The following is a 20,296-nucleotide window of genomic DNA, read 5'->3' as shown; positions in this document are numbered from 1 at the left end:
TGCTACCAGACATGCACATTGACCGACCATCATACTAATTGTCTTCTAAAAATTGCATCACAGGTCTGTATATACTGCTTATTTAGCCCACTATAACTTGCTATTTCATATTGCAAATCCTCCAAAATATCTGTATCCAGCTTTGCACGCATAACTGGTTTAACTGACTGTGATTAGGACTTGTCTATTGAAAATACATAGATTTAGATAAGTGTTTGGGGTTTTTTTTTTTTGTAAAAGGGGGATTTTCCGTGGTGCGTTTTTTCTTTGCTTGCTGACTGTTATGGGCCATAAAAATATGTGGTGTCTGGGAAGAGCGTAAAATATGTAACTGCCAAATGCCAGATAAATCCACGCATGAATGCCCCAGATCTTCCGAGCACAATATTATGCTGCTGTGACATGCCTGGGATCTGTCTTGATATGTGGTGTTTTCCAAAATTGCTTGTAAAGGTTTGTGGAGGAAAAATAATGCGCATTTATGAGATGTTACTCAGAGTATGTGGGACTTTATCACATGAAGGCACTCTGCAGTTTTTTTTCTCATGGTGTATAGAATAGTGATTATTTTAACATCTTGTGAACCTTCAATGGTTATTTTTCGGGGGGAGTAGTATCGTAAGTGCAAGCTAATATATTTTGGACAGCACATTGACCCCAGAAGATAGCTCAGGCAACATTCTATGTTGTTCTTGTCTGGGGCTTATTTCCTCTTCTTTGCTCACCTCCTGTCAGCTTTGCATGGACCATATAAATCATATGCTCTAGAATCTGTCAGTAGTGTCTGTCAAATATCACCTGAGAGTGATCCTAGAGCAATTGATTTTTTACTTCACAGATAGATAACAGTCTGCCAAGCAGAATGTACAGTGGATGTAATCGAGGGAAGGAGTACAAATAAGCTCAGCATAAGAAAGGAGATCCCTTTCAGAGCTACCTTCCTGGACTATGGTGGAAGAGGTTGTCCATTGTCCTATATAAAACCAGTCAGGAGAGGATGGCTGTGAAGGGAGCAGAAATGCAGATAAGTGAATTGAAAATTATGTAATTACAGTTACACTGAAAGGCTGACATGAAGGAAACATTTTCTGCATTAGTTTTGCTTATACTGTGGCTGGGATAGAACCTCTGGAAGGCTTTTATTCCTATTGGTGCCTCCATCGGGGATATTTCCTGTGCCAAGGACAAACCAGAGAGGTAAAGGAAATCTCATTGAAAGAAAAGTGTATTCGTGTTTACTGCTGCCTATTGCAGAGAACAGGTGAGGGAGTTTACCTGCTACTCCTGTTCCAGTGACAGCCATGACACAATAGATGTCACACTGTCAGTCAGCTAACTGGAACAGGTAATATCATTTATGCCAAAAGGGACACAGACAGCTGTAACAAATGACAGAGCTTGTGACAAAAGATGGAGATTCCTGACTTTTTTTTTTGTGTGAAGGATGGATTTTAGTAGCCGTGGAATGTAAGGAATTTTAAAGAAAATGCAGCTGATGTGCACAGCCGGGACAAGGTCCTCCAGCACCCAAGGCTGAGACACCACCAAAGTGCACCCCTCCATCCTTCCCACCCCAGCCATCACACACTGATTGCTATGAGAATAAGAGGCACCCCAGGGCCCCCAACACCTCTAGCTATCTGGCTTGCAGTCACTGCCATATGTATCCCCTTTTATTATTTCTCTCTACTTCCAACACAGTAGGGGAATGATAGCTGAGTGAGTTGTGCACTCCCACCTACAACGCGCCCTGAGGCTGGAGCCTCTGCACTGCTGATGTGAGATTTTAGGACCACATGCCATCTTTGTGTTTACTATTTACCTGCATCAGTGTTTTACTTCAGCTTACATCTGGAAATATGCCTGAAAAAGGGGACTAGAGCCCAGAAAACTTCCATTATTTCACTTTATCAGTTAGCCATTAAAAGGTATTACTTTTACAAGACTTTGTTTTTTTTCTACCTACATAATTTGTTTGGCTAACACGGTACAGAAACATTTTTACTACTAGGACCACATAGTAAATCCTTCTCAGGGCATACAAATCATACTTTATATCCGTCTATGCTATGTGTATCACAAGGAGCATATCATGTGAGAGCTCAGAACATTCCAGTAAACTGTTTGTCAAAGCATGTGATGAGCATCCCTCATGTGTTGTACACCTTGGACTCTGCTGTAGAGCAATCTTTATACATGGTGGAACCATTCACCATATACAGTAACTATAACACGCACACAGCACACATGCCACAGCACACACACTCAATAACCTTATACAGAAGGTGTGCAGGATTAATTGGAGAAGTGACTGTTACAAATATATTTTATTTAAAAAGATCTAATGTCAAAATGTAATTCTTGCTCCATAGTCTAGTCCAAGGGTCTGAATCTGTGGCTCTAGAGCCGTATGTGGCTCTTTCGCCATTTGAGTGTGGCTCTGATAGCGGTTGGGGCTAACCTGCCATTATGCACTGGCCTCCTCGTGTAGTTGCCAGTTGGTACAGCCCACCGAGCGCTGCAAAACCCTCTGTCTCCTCTTCTCTGGGCCTCTCTACTGCGGCGCCATGTGACTGTGAGTGCAACCCAGGCTGTACTGCACTGTATGGACTTTGCAGTACGCTGCCCTGCTCAGAGCCCCCACCAGACTAGTCCCAGACTCTGCCGGCAGAATCAACAGCAGCAAGATGTAATGGTACGCTACCAGGGCTGCTGCTTGTTATTATAGCTCTTAACCACTTAAGTACCAGCGGTCTCTGCCCCCTTAAGGATCAGAGACTGCTGGTACAGAAACGGTGGAATCCTGACGATCGCCAAACATACCTGCTGCAACCACCATCACCGACACACGTCGGGAACCTGGGCCACCCACTCTGCCGTCTCTATGACGGCAGAGTTCCTGTGAGCCGGTCAGGATCCGCTTTAATTGGCTCCTGACATTGTCTTTCAATGTAAGCCAATGGGAGTTGCTTACATTGAAAGACAGGGCCAGGAGCCAATGAAATCTGCTCCTGACCGGCTCACAGGAACTCTGCCGTCATAGAGACAGGCAGAGTGAATGAGCTGCAGTGGGAGATGGTGGGGATTCAGCGTCTAAAACGACGGATGCGCGCAGCGGCGGGGAGTTGAAATCTACGCCATGGCAGCCAGATAGCCATCAACACAGGGCGTAGATTTCAACTAGTGCGGTCCTAAAGTAGTTAATGTGATGTGAACGGGCGGGCCGAGCACCACTAGGGAGCCTCAGGTTCCATAGCTAGTACACTGCTGAAAGGTCTAAAGTTGGCCAGTCAAAATTATTCAGCTTGCATAGAACTACAAGAACCAGCAGGGATCGAACTTGTATATTAGGAACACATAGGAACTGTATAATAAACAAAGTCGATCTGTGCGGGTACTTGTAGCCCTACAGTGCTAAAAGGTCTAAAGTCTGCCCAGTGTCACCCTGTGAGTCTGCCCAGTGTCACCCTGTGAGTCTGCCCAGTGTCACCCTGTGAGTCTGCCCAGTGTCACCCTGTGAGTCTGCCCAGTGTCACCCTGTGAGTCTGCCCAGTGTCACCCTGTGAGTCTGCCCAGTGTCACCCTGTGAGTCGGCCCAGTGTCACCCTGTGAGTCGGCCCAGTGTCACCCACCATTATTAATACAAGGCTGTGTCAATAACTTTGGGGGCTAATCATTATCAAAATTCCAAGTAAATGCAAGGTCATTCTTCACATTAAATGTGAGTATTGTCCTATTTCTATTTTAATGTGAAATATAGTTTGTGGTCATGATATAAGATTATCACTATGATATCTGGTTTTATTTAATGTCAGTAGGTAGTTTAAACAGACTCCTAAAAACCTGGTCCTTGAACAGAAATGTAGCTCTCACAGTATTGCTGATCCTTCGCTCTTATGACAAATGAGTTTGCAGACCACTGGTCTAGTCACATTTTTTTTTTACACTAACTTTTAGTTATTTTTTGGTGGAAAACCTGTTATTTTTTTATAGAGTGTTTGGTTTAGTCAGCCTAGTTTGTAGAGTTCTGGCATTGTAACTAGATAGGAGTTCAGTCAGAACCAACCCTCCCACCTTTGTGTCCTATATAACTCTGTATCCCTGCAGTAATCTGCTCCCTGTCGCACTCTTTGTAAACCTGCAGTAAGATGCTTGCACGCTATTTGATATATATTTTTTCTTCTGTTTATTTTTCAGTTCCAAGCTTGGTATATTTAGGTTTTTTTTAGAATATTGTACCATGTTGGCTTTCAGTTAATGCAGGAAGTTGTGAATTTATTGGCTAACTTAAAAAGATTGAGGATGCTTTGCGTAGTACACATTTGGTCTACTGTAGAAGTTTCAAGACTACAGGCTTCTAGTAATGATCTTTTTCAAGAGCTTTTGTGGCACGTCTAAGAGTGCAATCCCATGATTCTGTATTTTCCATGAATAAAGCTAAGTAAGACCACTTAGGCAGCATTCACTACTCCTCTTCCGAAATGTGCTGCAGTAGGTTGCATAGTTCCTATTTAATTTCTGTGCCCCTGTACTTAAGCAGCTCAGCTGATGTAAGATCGTCTTCAGCAGCCCAGTAATTGTCCATATTCTTAATTATTTCTTATATCCCGAAATAGGTTTAACTTTGAGCATGCACAATTAATTTATTACAATGTCTTCCAAATGGCTATCCTGGGTACTATCTGCCCCAGAAGCGGTCTCCCATCACCTCAGCAGCTTTCTTATCTCTTGCACTCTTGTACCAGTTGTGTAGCCTGTACAGAAATCACCCGACTCTTCAGTTTATGAAATCTCCGACTCCAGGTACCCAGAATTGCTCAGACTCCTTAGTCTAATACTTACCAGGGTCGTGGAGTTGGAAAAATCATCTTGCACTCTTGTACCAGTTGTGTAGCCTGTACAGAAATCACCCGACTCTTCAGTTTATGAAATCTCTGGCTCCAGGTACCCAGAATTGCTCCGACTCCTTAGTCTAATGTTTACCAGGGCTGTGGAGTCGGTACAAAAATCATCTGACTCCTCAGTTTCTGAAACCACCGGCTCAGACTCCAGTTAACTATAAAAATTGCTTTGATTCCGACTTCACAGCCCTGAAGCTTTAGGTTGTGGAGAGGCTCTGAGGATTGACTGGTGTGCTGGGAAAGTGAATGAGAATACTTTGTTTTTGTTTGTAGACTAGTGAGCCCTCCCTGTATAGAGGCAAAGTCTGTTGATTTAGATGGCTGCATATTTGACAAAAATACTTGAAATGCAAAACTGTCCTTTAATTGCTCTCATTGATTAGGTTAATTGGTAAGAAACGTCTTTATTACCATCTACGCTTTCATAATATTTTCAAAAGGCTAATGAGTTTTGTGTGAGGGCATGTAAGCTGAACTTCTGCTGTAATTGCCCTTTAGTTGTATCCACCTGATCTCTTGTAAATGCCGTCATGCTGAATCTTTCTGAATCAATCATACTGCTTGTTCTAAATAAAAGCCGAGGTAGTGAGGTCGCCATGCGTCTTTATCTGGAAGTTCTTTACAAAATGATTACCCATCATGACTACATTTACAGGGCTGGTGGAAAGGATATAACTGATCCGACACGGAGCCAATAATGCTGTACCTGTTAAACTGTTTGTCTGGAACAGGTTGTCAGTTTAGATCCGGCAAAACTGGAAACTGTCCATAAATATTTAGCATTGATGTATGATAGACACTGTCCATTGTGTTTCTCCCTTCATACAGGTTATAACAAAATTCTCAGCCACCTATTCTTAGAACTGAAAAATGCCTGCTGCCCAAACTCCGGCCTTTTTTGTTTTGGATAGCTTGGGGAAGGGTTATAACATCTGCTTGTGTATTATTCTCCTCTGCCTCACTGTTAGGGACAAATGATTTACTTTGTGTCTGTGACACCAAGGGTTTTTGTTTGAGCCCATGTTGTCTCAACAGAAGGAAGCAAGTGATGGCAGTATCGCATTGTACAGGGCCACATATGTTTTCAGTAAATATTTACGGTATAAAAAGTTGATCCAGGGTTTTGACCTATTGAATGGGGAAATAGGAAGATTGACCTGCTCCCCCCCCCCCCCCCTTCCACCATGTGACATGATGAGATAGACATGTGTAGGTACAATGCAAAACATATTAATAACCAGGCTGTTTTGCCTGTTTTATTTTGCGGCTTGAAAGAGATAATTTTTAGGCATAGAAGTGACTGCTTCTGTCTTGTCGGTATCTTGTGAGGAATATAGTAAACCTCACTGATAAGCAGATTACAGCCATAAAAGTTTTCTTGGCAGAATGCAACTTCTGAGAGGGGAAGATAAAAAGGTCAATAGTTCATGTACTTTTATTTAGGGACACTTAAGTCTGCTATTGAGCAGAGACAACACAACATTCATTCTACCAGGGGCGTTGCTAGCCCCAAAGATCAGTGGCACGTGCCCCAGATCTATTCTAGGGTGCCCCGGATGTCCTCCAGGCAGAGTCAACTGAGGTGCCTCAATGGCGGGCATGCTGGGAGCTGTGGTGCATCAAATGGGGGTATGCTGGGTGCTGTGGTGCCATGCTGGGCACTGTGATGCCTTTGTGGGGGCATGCAGGGAGCTGTGTTTCTTCTATAGGGGCATGCTTGGAGTTGTGGTGCCTGAATGGGAGTCCCATGGGAGCATGGGAGGGGGTTCACTAGAAGGTCAGGGAATGCTATGGGGGGACTACCAGACAACTTGGTGACAGGCCAGCCCACCCAGCAGAAAGCCAGTACTGCCAGCACAGAAACCAGGTAACTGTGCCTAGTTATGTTTAATGGTTAAGTGACACTGCCCATTTACAGTATGTGATATACTGCTTCATCCAACATTTTTCTGGGCAGGCCTACTTGGACCGCTGTTAAGTTCATGTAAATTTGGCTCCACACATGACCACACCCACATTCTGGTGCATGGCCACACCCATTTTCCAACTGGAGTGCCCAAAAGTGCCCCGGATCATTTAGGATCCTAGCAACGCCCCTGCATTCTGCTTTGTAATTGTTTAATATAAAATAGAAGGATAAATACAATATAAAATAGAAGGATAAATACAATTGTTTATCTCATCAGTTTATTTTCACCTCAGTTTCATTTTTAGACAGATTGAATTAAAGCTTTCTCCCCTTCCTCTCCTTCAGCTGGGAATTCTGAGGAGGCAGGGAAGTTTCCTTCTGTCAAACAAATTATGTAATTCATGCCTTTCCTGCACGCAGTATACATGTGACAGTCATTACTCTGTTATATGTGTAAGTGGATGGCCTTGTGACTTGGCTAGCAAGCTGCTGTATGAACTTTTGATGAGGTTGTATTACTTATTTGTATTTTCTATTTTCATAGGTCTCTGTAGCTATGGAAGAAGAAGAAGATAAACATGTATTCCTGAATGGATAATAGCACCTTCAACTTATTTAAAAATGTACTGATGATCTTGTCAACATGACGTGTCCTAGGAGACTTGGCCCATATGATGATATGTTCCACTGGAATACAATATAATTATACTATGAGCTGCTGCTTGAGTTGTTTAGTAACTTTGCCCCTCTAACAGTCCTAACAACCTGCAATACAGACAGAGAAGCTTCTGGCTATCTTAAACACTGTACATCATTACTTGTGCCATGAAAGTTTATCTTCTGAACAACCGTGCCAGTAGATGTGCTGATGGCGTGAAATCCTTTACATTCCTTTACGAAAGCTAGTCTAATGAAAGAGTAAAGGTGTACAGACCTGCTTGAAGAGCTCTAAGAATTGATATTATGACAGGAAAAGTTACTCCAACTCCTATTTTCATTTTTTTGAAGAGCCCTAGTCCCTCATGTCTTGTGTTTGGAATCCATGAAGGAAGTATGTGAAATCTCAAAATTTTTGGTGCAATGCTGCACAAGTGGACAGATAAAATATGGCGGCAGCGGTGACGAGAGAGGACATGACAAGCCACTCGGGCAACACGACTGGACGGATACAGTCTCTTCTCGTAGGTCGCTTCCTTGGTGGCCAAAGCTGAACCCCCAACCGTTTCTGTAAAACACAATTCTGCTGGGGTCCTTTGACAGCAATCCATTAAAGATGTCAAGTTATTGTACTGTTTATCATAATCACTTACTCTAGGTTTTATCTTATCTGCTTGCAAATGTTAGATTACTTATTTTCTTTACATGTAGCTGGAAAATCCGTTATTCTGGAAAAGCACTAAAAGGACACGAAAGCTGAGCAAGAGCAAAACAAAACTAAGAAGAAAAAAAATCAAACCTTTCTCTGGAAATAACCTTTAGTCGGTTAGGTTTCTGTAAATGGGTTTACACCTGTGAATACAATACACAGTTTACTGTTCTACACTTCTCAGGTTTTCGGCCAGTTTGAAACATTTGTTTTATTTTTTCTTATGGTCATGGTAGGAAATATGCTATAGGTACAGTGCAGCTACTGTATTACATACTTTTACATCATCTTGGTTTGTTATGGAGAACATTAAGAGTATAGAAGTTTTAGCTTCTTTACTTTTAGCATGAGAATTTGAGGTGAGTGTTATGTAGATCCAGGTTTGCTTGGAGTGTCTTATTGGGGATCAATTTGACTTCTTAGAAGATCTTTCTGTGCTCGTATATAGTACAAAATATTACCTGAAATCAGTTGGTTTTACTGCCTATTATCACTGTGATAAGAACGTTGCTATTTCATAGCATCTGATTTTACTGTAGAACAGAAAGAATTGTTGTTGCGATGATCCGCCTGAGCGTTTGAAATGGAAAAAATGTATCTTTTACATGGCAGCTCTGGGCATTCGGAGATCTGGGGTCCACATGGGATTTTTGTCACCGGTGAGGACCCTCAGAGTAACTTCCACAACTTGTCATCCTCTTGTGACTTGACTTCAGTCCTAGGCACTGTGTTTACAAAGGGTATTTCATGTCTGCACCGGTAATACTGTAGATACATAGTATGCGTGTGCTAACACAATGTGCTCTGCTGTTTGATGGACCTCCTTCACTGAGCAAATGCTTCCCTTTGTGGTGCTGTGATAGTATCTGTTTTTTTCTTTAACACATTATAGTCTAAACCATTTTCCCATGCTTTATTTGGACTTCCACTCTTGGCTGTATACACTGCACACATTTTACATTACCTTGTAGGGTTTGAGAATCTCAGGGGTTGATGAACTGTAACCCCCATTTCAGCATATTTGGATACCAGAGGAACATTTGCTTGTCCTTCACAGGTATATGATGTCTATTGTGAAGCCGTAAATTCATGGATTGTGTATTGTGACTTCATCTGGCCACATACTACATTTTGTTTTTTATTTGTTTAACATCTACTACAGGCTCATCTATCTTGAACACTGATTCTCAAAATAAACCCATTTCTTTAATTTATGTCCAGTTAAGAAAATGTTAGAAGTTGCTAGAAGGGTGGTCGGTAGTGCAGGCTTGCTCCAGCCCCTCTCAGGGTATTTGGTTTGTTGGCAGCTGTACATAGAGGAGAGTTCAGCTCACTGGAGTGCTGTTTGAGTTGTAGGTGGATGGGCTGCACGTGTAACCCCCAGCAGCTGCTTATCAGGGTTTAAGTTTGCCCAGTTTCTCCTTCAGCTGCGCATGGTTGGCATTATATGACTTACACCTATGAAATTGTACCTTAATCTGTCCAAAAATGCCAGCTCCATCTACTGTTGCACCAAGTGTCTGTATGATGCATGAACTGATGACAACCACCAATGCTCTGATCTTTTCCATCACTGGTGAAGACATCCTATGGGTGCTTTTTGGCTGTTGTTGTAAGGTTTGATTGAAAAGGAAGTCCAACTAAACTTACGGAAAGGGTAACAAAAAACCTAAAAGACAGTGAGGACTAGCTCAGCACTACCCTACTACTCCTATCACCAACAGCAGCATGTTTCAGTAGGTGGGGAAAGTGAGACCTGATTGATCAATGTAGAGTTGCCCATATTCCTGGCAGCTCAGTAATGTGGCACCTCTTCTATTTCCAGTGCCTCTCCCTGCAGTCTTTCTAGACATAGATTAAAGTTATGTAGAGTCACGCGTACCACTTAATATGCAGCCTGGACCACACAAAAAGGGAACTAAGAGGTGCCGCAGTCCTGATTGGCAAAGACACATTGGGTGGGTTGGTGAAATTAATAGATCATTGTCTTTGCCTGTGGAAACATGATGATGCCATGAAGGGAAATAAGGCAGCACTGAAGTAGTCAGCACCATTGTTTTTAAATTACTGTTTAGGTAGTCTATAGAAGACAATGCCGTGGCTGAATTTGACATTTGGATATTAAGTTGGACACTTAAAGTTTTGTACAGAAATGTAGACTTTTGACAACTAGGGCATTCATTTGTCATATGGCTGATCAGAGATGGATCAATATGTAATGGGGCCTTAGATTAGGTAGTAGATTTGTGGCCCACTTGTGGTCCTTTTGGTAAGCTGCAGTGGAGAGGGCAAAGAAGATGGCAGGTGGGCCCCTTGACAACCACTATAGGCCCCTTGATAACCACTAGCCCCCCCCCCCCCCCCCCCCCCCCAAAGCATCTGCCTAGGTTGCCTGGTAAATGATGCAGCTCTGAGGCTGAGATTTATACAGAAATCCCTTGACTTCTGTGTCTGACATAATTTGAGTGAGTAACGATCTAAACCTATTAATTTATTTCCGCTGGCAGCATTCATCTTCTCCTTTCCCATTGGCTGGTCCAACCTTGCATGATTGCTAAAGGCTGCTGGGCAGATTGTAGGTGAAATTATTATGAACAATCGTTTAGAGCGTCAAGGACAAATGTCTGTATGGGACTAAAGGCAAGCCTGCTGGTAGCTGACCCACTGTAACAGGCATGCTGAGAACATCATATACACATGAGAGCATTGAGCTGTGTACTTGCATTGCAAGGCTTCCCGCTCTTGTCACCCAGACTGGAAAGCGCCCATTTACTTTCATCTGGCAGGATTATAGAGCTCATGCTGCTAAAATGATGATAAAAACAGTCCTATTATCTGTCAGAAACGTCTTGTAAATCCTCCCTGACATCAACCTTGAAAGCAGCCTTGTCTGCTAAGGTGTCATGACATGACTAGACCGCTTTAAATGCGTGTAAAGGGAATGCCTAGCTTTTTTTATTTAGTTTTTATTTTAAATTGTGTTTTTAGCAGTAAAAATTAAATTTACAAAGATTTTTTTGATTGGAAATATATGAAATATTATACATTTTCCTAATACTTCACCTGGTTTTGTTTTGTGAGCAGAAGAGCTGAACACTTTACTTTGCAGCATATATGACATTATAAAAGCAAAGTCCCCAGACTTAGTGACTGATCATTTGCTACTGGGGTTCTATGAGGCGGTATTTTATTTTTAGTTCGCAGCGGCAAACCGAGCCCTCTCTTGCACTTAAAGAGGAACTCCAGCCTAAACAAACGTACTGTCATTAAGTTACATTAGTTATGTTAATTAAAATAGATAGGTAATATAATCTCTTACCCACACTGTTTTAAAAGAACAGGCAAAAATGTTTGATTTCATGATGGCAGCCATCTTTTTGGTTGAAAGGAGGTGATGGGGAGCATGAGACACAGTTCCGACTGTCCTGTGTCCTGAGCACCTCTCCCAGTTGCTAGGCAACATGAATAACAACATAGGCAATTCCATCATGCTCTGCACAGCATCAGGGAAAAAAAGCCCGGGCTTTTTTTCTTTGATGGGTGGAGCTTAGATAAAAATGCAGCTAAAAATGATGCTTTGGTAAGAAAAACAAAGTTCTGATGCTGTGAAACTGTTAAAGAAACACCAAGCCCTTTCAGTTCTGCTGAGTAGATTTTTAGTCCGGAGGTTCACTTTAACAAAGCTTGTCAGTTGGAAGTGGAGCTCTAAAGAAATACCACATTTCTCAATTATATTTCATATTTTTGTTACTAAGCCAAATAAAAAAAAAATACTTTGCATTCCCTATCTAAAAATGTATGTTTGATGAAGCGGGGCTGTAAAATAAAGTGCCCAGCTATAACCCAGGTGATTGGCTGGAAACAGCTTCCACTGCAGTGATCATGTGTGCCTCTGCTGGCCACACTGTATTTTTACAGTCTCATGAACTATCCATTGTAACCTTTTAAAAAAATGCAGACATGGCTTGAACTGATGATGGCCAAAAAGCCTGAAACAGGTTTCTGCAAGCTGGAGCAATAGCCATTGCACAGTCTTCATCCATCAGTATATATGTGTGTGTGAGATCAGTTAGCCAAAGGACATAACAAGAATGATTGGCATGTCTCCTTGTGTCCATCTGTTCATGTATGGAGACTCAGGCCTGAGTTGTGATATGTGCTGCCCCTTCCTCCTCTACTAAGCTGCTCCTATTGGCCAACTGTGGTGACCAGATTAGTGGACACTGGTCTACTGAATCTCCCATGATTACAGATGGGGCATTTGATCAATTGTTACTCAACTGATGGCCACTAATCTAGTCACCAATGTCACATAACAAAAAGACAGCTGGCAGCGGGGGAGCTTTAGTGAGGTAGTAGGGGTGGCAACATTTACAAATCAAGCCAGGTTATCTTCCATAAAGAGCTGGGCATGGATACATTTGGAATAATGCCCTGATTTTTGGGTTAACGTTGGAAGTGATGTCACGTGTCCGGTGTTGTGCCATCTTAGACTAGAATATGACTGCAGGAATCTGGTGGTTTTCTTGTCCTATTAGAGCAGGTCTTCTCTGTATACCTGGCAAGTGATGTCTACCAAGGTATCTTCACCTTACTGTCCTGGATGTTTTCATTTTATTTGTCAGAAAAGAAATTGTGTAAGAAATCTTGATACTCTTCAGAGACATTAATGGACTGTCATTTTCAGTGTTCAGCGCAGGTGATGACAGGTGTCAGACAACAAGCAAACCAAAGCAAGAACATTTCTCAGTGTGTCAAAACCTGTACCTCAAGGTTATGTCTGGCCTCAGTTCAGTGTGTTAGCATGAGGTTTATTATTCTATATGTACAAGTGCTGTTCCGTTTGGCACGCTGTCATGCTGAAGTGTATCTCTGGGTATGTTACAAATGATAACCTGTATGGAGAAAAGCAGTTACCTCAGGAAACCGCAGGGGCTGGTTCCTCATCTTGTTTGCATTACAGATATCTTCCCCACCAAACCTGGTGTGCTGTTGTTGAGTGTTCCATTCCTCCGATGTCCATCTGCCCCAATGCTTCTTGTCATAGGAAAGCAAAGTGGCTAGTGGCCCCGTCAATCAAAGCGGTTTGCCTTCCTGTATACTTATTGTACTAACCTCCCACCATCTACCTTCCTGTAGAATCTGTTACTGAAAAGGGTAGGACATAGTACCCTTCTGGAAGATGAGTCTGTACACTCTTCACTTCTGTCACCACAGCACTGAGAGGCTTACTGAGGGTCCAGCAGAAGTTTCACTGGTGAGGTCAACAAGGTCTCTCTACACGTTAGTTTTGTTCTGATGCAGAGCTCTACATAAACTTGCTCTAATAGGAAGTCCGATCCATTTAGTCACTTCTGTGTAATATAGTTAGTAATGCACACATAAGCATCGATCAATACTACTGAGTAGTCATTACATTTGTAGGTTAATTACTTTGCTCTTAACGTTTTCTGTTTTGTTTTTATTTTAATTTTTTTTTTCTTAAAAATATTGATTTAATAATGGGATATGTGCAATATTGGCGTATATACTGTATATTTTACTACTTGTGAACAAAATGTTACAAGTCTGAGAACAACAAAATCACCAATGTCTTCCATTTTGAGATGTGTATAGTTCCATACAATGTAGCTAACTGTAGTGCCACTAGGACCAGTGCATGAAATATTAATCTTTACTGTATAAGAGTGACTAAAATGATAACTGTATAGAGTACCACAGTTTCCTCACATGCATGCAGTAATCCTTTATCTACTATGCTATGCTGGGCAATTATAATTAAGTCAAGAAAATTTAAGAATTCACACACACCTAACTATCCCTCAACAGGACTCCTGATCTAAAATTTGTACTAGAGTCTCCGATCATACTTATCTATGTGTTTTTGGTTGTGGGAGGAAATTGGAGCACCCAGAGGAAACCTAAGGTCAAAAAGAAAAGACAAACTCCATATCAAATGCAAATTTTCACTGACCCCGGAAGAGTGCCTGTCAAAGCCAGGCCTAAACCCATGCATATATCATAGGCAAGAAGCAGTATTAGTTGGTATCCTCACGTTTTCTCTCACCTTTATGTGGCTGGGCTCCTGAACCTGTGATTATCTTGTCCAGATTACACCTACGAAGATGCATGCTGAAAACTATAATTAATCAGAAGCTGCAGGAAGCTCAGCCCACTGTCTGCTTCTCTGTAGTTCTGCAACCGAAGGAGCTGACTTTTTCTTTCCTTTTTCCTTCATCGGCAGTCCTACAAGTTAGCCGTTGTGCTGACTGATCTTTGGAAGATGTTGGGTAGATTTAACTTCTTGACAGAATAGCAAGTAAGAGACATTTACCCAAATTGTGACAGAGAAGGGAGCAATTGGTGCTTGAATTAGGTTCTAAGTACCTTCCCCCCCCATTAAGGACTATTTTTCCCTGACTTTAAACATCTTTATGTCCCTACAGGACAGTGATGGTCATGGCCAAAACTGTGACAAGAAAAAGAAAAGACAAGTGCCATTTGTGGAGTCCCGGGATATGGGATAGGGAGGCATAATGTCTGATTGCAAAGTAAAAACTAAAATCATTTTGACTTGCATTAAACAAATCTGAGCTTACTTCAAAGTAGCACTAAAAAAAATTTTATTAGCTCCAAAGGACACCGCGTTTCATGGACTATACCCGCTTCATCAGGTCAATACTAAGTTTTATTATATTAGGGGCGCCTCCATCCTTTTCAGTTCCATACGGCTCTCATTACATGAGTATTGGCAATTAAAGTAGTTCTCACTTACACACTGCTCTACACATGTATTTTCTTGGAGAAAGACCCGAATCCATCACCATCCAAGTGAAAACTGGTTACTTCACATATGCTTACTGTGGTTGCTGGAATAGCAAACCGACTTTGTGAGTGCCATTCTTCTTACATTGCTTTTTCAATTTATATTGACCTACTACACTATACGGGGCTCCAGTCTTCTCTCTGTGTCTCCATTTTTTGGGGTACATATATTCTTTAGTACCTTACCACTCCACTGTAACAATAGAGAAAACTGATGAATCCATAATGGCTTGGCTGTTAGGCTCTATCCCATGTCGTTTTCACTGAAGAACTGTTATGATATACCTCAAATAGATACTTGGCTATGTAGGTTGTATACAGTGTGACATGGAACTCCAGAAAGCAGTGGAACCCCAGTATCAGAAATACTGGACAGGCCATGTCTATATGTGTCCTAGGCCATAGGATCACAACAGTAAGTCACAATGGATCTGATGGTTTCCTAAGAAAAGTGGAACGTTTCCAGAATGTATAACCACTAGGATAACTGCAGCATGTGAAGAAACTTACTTGCATAGTTTTACTAACCCATTAATACATGTGCACTATATATGATGGTTATTTTTCTACAGTGAGGTATACTTGCATGTTTGTATTGTAAGATATCATGTAAATATTAGCAAGTACTTAGTAAACTGTGAGGTGGAGCATGACAACTTGGAGACCTCCATTAGTTGTCAGCCTAGCAGCTCCTGGCAGACTATCTTCTCCTGGTTGCCAGGGATTACCTGGAGCTTAGGATGTGCAGCAGCAGGAGCGCTACTGTAACCTCTGCTTAGGAGACTCCTCCAGGTAATCATATTATTATTATAATTATTATTATTCACTCCAGTGGAGGAAGCAATAAGAGTCGCGCATTGCTTATGGTAGCATACATTCTAAGAGAAGCATAAAATACCTCTGAAACTGGAATGCAACATAGCACAGTATGTCACTGTTGATGCAAAGGAAGCCATACAATGTTTAGATGTCTCGTAGCAATAACCGATTGCATGATACAGTGTAGGGCTGTGAAAAGTAGCTGGTTTTCAACCATATCTTTATTTTTTTTCTGAAACGGTAAAACGCGGAACTTGCATAGAAATGGTTCCCAGAGTTTGTTAAATGTTTCTCACAAAGTTATTCTTTGTGTCATTAATATACTTAGCAAATAATATAGGTAGTGCTTATTTCTTGTAGAACAGGATAGCTTTAAATATAGGCGAAGCAGAGTGGTTATGGTAATTTTGTACTGATATTTCCACTTTATACATTTACAACGATATTATCACTTGTTAAAGTTCAACAAAACATAAATTGGAGATGGTCTCAAAGCAAGGTTGTCAACTTGTTCCTTGAATTACTGATAAATCTGAGCTATGCAGGTTCTGTGGTTAATTATGTACAGTGCCTAAACGGCATATAACTAGCCGCAAGACCTGTATCCTTCAGAAGTGTCAGCAATGGTCATGTCTAGGAAAAATCCTGGAGAAACGTGATCAGTTTGCTCACGTGATAGATATGCAAGTCTCTGATTTGCTAGTCATGATCATGTGCTAAAGCAGGATGTGATAACAGCAAATCAGAGCTTTGCAAATCTCTCAGCTGATCAAACAAATCACATGCTTTTCCATGAGTTCTCCTAGACATGACCATCACTAATTAAAAAGATGAGTTGGCAACACTGCCTGAAAAGGCAAAACCTGGCTGCTGCTTCATAAAACTGGCATCATTTCCCATGCATCACAATGAATGAGGATTCTTATGAGCATTCATATTTATGTTTATGCTGATTAGATGAACCAATCAAAGCAGTAATAACTCCATGGAACCTCCAACTACAGGATCTTCATCAAGGATTTGCTTGAAGTGCAATGTGGAAAATAGTGTTTAAAATCTTGTTGTAGTGAAGAACACCCACTCTTTTGGCCAGGTGCTCAAAGCAATCCCCATAAAGGTCCTGTACCTGCATCTTAAATCGTTTTGATTTTGAACAAATAAAATCAGACAATTTGCACTATATTAACAAGAGTTTATCCAGCCTTAAATTGTACAGTGGCTTTTCAATTTTGGCACCTTTTGGATATTACGCTTGATGATTGTCATGCTTTGCCAGGTCCAATAATGTAAGCTTGACCACCTGGAAACCTCCTTGCCTGCAGACACTTGAAGTTGCAAATGTCCTTCACTTTGTTTATAATGATGTGTATAAATAAAATAAATACAAACATTTTCACTGTGCTCTGCCAGGCTATGGAGCCAGACCATGTATGTCTAAAAAACCTTGAGATTGTAGTCCGGAGGCATGTCACACAATACCAAATCACATGTTGGCATATAACCACTGGGGACGGGGGATACATGAAGTAAACACTATTGTTATGTATGGAGTTCTGAGCTGATCCTCATATAGATTAGACCCTTAGTGCCTAACAAGTGGCCCTCAAAGTATTTACTCCGTATTTATAAATTATCTAATATCCACTTGTCATAGTATCAATTATGCAGCATGCATGCAGCCTTATCTGCAGCTTTCATATATCTCTTTCTTGGCACAGGTCTGTCAACACTGTTGTTGGTATATTTGCAACTCTGTTTTCATCAAAGTGAACTTAAGGGATATAAAACATGGTGTGGATACCATGGAGCCTGTAATTACCTACAAGAGCACTCTTCCAGATATCCCAACCATGAGCTACCATGAATTGGAACCCTTGATAGAGGGTGGTCATCAATGTGTACTTGGTAGAAACCATAGTTTAATAGAACTGGCAACTATGCCTCTGGATCGGCAGGGATATGTGAAGGTGCAGGCTGGTATTGTACCTTATTTGCTGGTTCAACTCTATGAACATGTGTTTTTTTTTTTTTCCAACCCAAATAACTATGTAACTATGCCATGTAGGGGTTGAAGATTTTACCTGTAAAACTTGCTGGTTCATGGGAAAGATGTAATGTAAGGTTCCATTGATGCTTTCAAACTGAACACACAAAGGTGTTAGAAACTGAGTACTGTTCTCTTAACTTGGATAGGCCAGCTGCCAGGTAATATAGCCAAAAACTTGGGGAGACCCATTCCTCTATCGTCCAATAATCCTGACATAGGGCTGGTGCACACCGAGCGGCTTTTTGGGCGTTTTCAGATCCGCTTGCGGCTGCGGATCTGCTTGGTCAATGTATCTCAATGGGGTGGTGCACACCAGAGCGGCAGGCGTTTTGCAGAAACGAAAAATGCCTGGGTGAGGCATTTTTTGGATTGCGGATGCGTTTCTGCCTCAATGTTAAGTATAGGAAAAACGCAAACCGCTCTGAAAAACGGCACTTCAGAGCGGTTTTGCAGGCGTTTTTGTTACAGAAGCTGTTCAGTAACAGCTTTACTGTAACAATATATGAAATCTACTATACTGAAAACCGCAGCAGCAATCCGCAAAACGCTAGCAAAACGCCTCATAAAAATAAAAAAAAGCGTTTAAAAATCTGCTAGCATTTTGCGGATCTGCTAGCGGGTTTTGGTGTGCACCAGCCCTTAGTTCACTCCTACATTTGAGGTTTAATTAAAACCCAGGTAGGGATTTTTTTTAATAGACTTATCAGGTGCAAAAGTGTCCTGGTTAACCTTGAGGACCTGTGTGGGAATGCTGAGGAGGAGAGTTTTAGACTTCTGCACAAATACTGTGTATACTTGTGGGACCCATATACTTGTGGGACCTGTGTATACTTGTGGGACCTCATAGCCTTTTAATCTTATAATTCAGCTGAATAGCAATAATAAGAAGCTCAACCATTAGGGCCTAGAGGAGTGTAGATAATGGACAACCTGAACGCCTTGGCGAAGTCAGACCTCAGCAGGATGAGTGTCCTCCTTTTGGCCCTGTGTTTTGAATAATACAGTAATAATTGCAAGTTGAAGATTCCCTATGGCTTGTGAGTGGGGGATAAAGCCAGTTTGAGCATTCGGAATCAAATAGGCAACAAACTCCCTGTTGGTCCTTAAAACTAATGGACGGCTTCAGTAACCATTAGAGATTCCCACCAACCAATAGGGAATCTCAGGAGCTGTGCTTGTTTCCACTTACATGTACTTTAGTCTTGGACCAGTGAAAGTTGCCACATGCAGGTTTTCACTGAAGTTAGCATCTGATGACTTTGTTGGGTTAGCTGATCTGTGTCTATCACCTGCATTTGTGTCAGGATTATTTCAAAAATGCATTTTATGTCTATCTTTTTTCTCTGGACACCATTGTTTATATGCCAACACATGATTTCCTGTTCAGCCTCTTTAATTACACTTTCCAGGTTTGTTTCTATCTATGGTCTTTACATACAGATTTAATATGTAACCTTATGTTCTGTAGGCATAATATTTAAGCTGCAAAACTCTTTGAAAGTGTTGAACTGTTTATCCATCAGATTGGATTGTGTTTCAGGTGTCGGGGATAGTGTGATCACCTGTGTAATGGCCTGATCCATAAGCAATATAACACATCTCCAGAGGAACAGTTACATATGCTGTTTTGCCTATGAAGAAATGTTTAATTCTGGCAATTCTTTAGCTCACACAAACCTCCCCTCGGCATAACCAAGCAGGTGACACCACTGCTTCCCATTTCAGCTACCGGTGTCACCAGTTGAATAAATAAGCAAGTTAATCTGCAGTAAACCTTCATATGACACAGCAAGCTGCAATGATGAGAGGAAATAGTGGTGTCCTCTTCCTGACTGTGCAGTGTGGCAGGGAAGTGTAGATGATAAGAATGGCAGAAAAGAAGAGCAAATCTTTCGACAAGTAACAAAAAAAAATGCAGCTTGATTTGGCACAGTTGCTATTGATATGAGATCTCCAGTATCTGCATTCCAGATGTACAACAATGTGTACAGTGTTTTGTCTGTAGCATTAATTTTATTGCACAAGCAGGCAGCGATCGTGAGACCTCCTATCCAGTGCAGTCCAATTTATTGGGTATAGATTGAGATTAGGATTTATATTTGTCTAAAGGGGTAAACTAGACACAAAGAATAGGGTTGAGGTTAGCATTAGGTTAAGGATAGGGTAAGGGTGACGGGCAGTTTGTGGCTTATTGACGATGTCATGGCTAGTTAATGGAGAATTCCATGAAGCTTTACCACATTTACATTTGTAATTTAGACCTATTATACATGTCGTTATGCCCTTCTATGTTATCAACCGCACAGATTTAGAATTTTTAAATGCTGTCTGTTGTCAGTATGCTAACCAATGCCAAGGAATTACGGTAATCAAAAAGATAACACGACAGATTCCTTGATCGACTGATCTAAAGATTCTAGAGAAAGAAA

General features: G+C 41.4%; 1 long non-coding RNA gene across 1 annotated transcript in view; it reads left to right on the top strand.

Moving 5' to 3' along the window:
- The window catches only part of LOC137532631 (uncharacterized), a 51,367-nt gene extending 43,255 nt beyond the window's left edge, over positions 1 to 8,112 (top strand). The window contains exon 2 of the long non-coding RNA XR_011023964.1: positions 7,355 to 8,112. This is a non-coding gene — a long non-coding RNA (uncharacterized lncRNA). The remainder of the gene's footprint in view (positions 1 to 7,354) is intronic.
- The last annotated feature ends 12,184 nt before the right edge of the window (positions 8,113 to 20,296 follow it).

The sequence above is a fragment of the Hyperolius riggenbachi genome, chromosome 9 (assembly GCF_040937935.1).
Source record: "Hyperolius riggenbachi isolate aHypRig1 chromosome 9, aHypRig1.pri, whole genome shotgun sequence".
NCBI classification, from domain to species: Eukaryota; Metazoa; Chordata; class Amphibia; order Anura; family Hyperoliidae; genus Hyperolius; species Hyperolius riggenbachi.
Note: the sequence above shows the minus strand (reverse complement) of the source record. Positions and strands in the feature narration are given on the sequence as shown.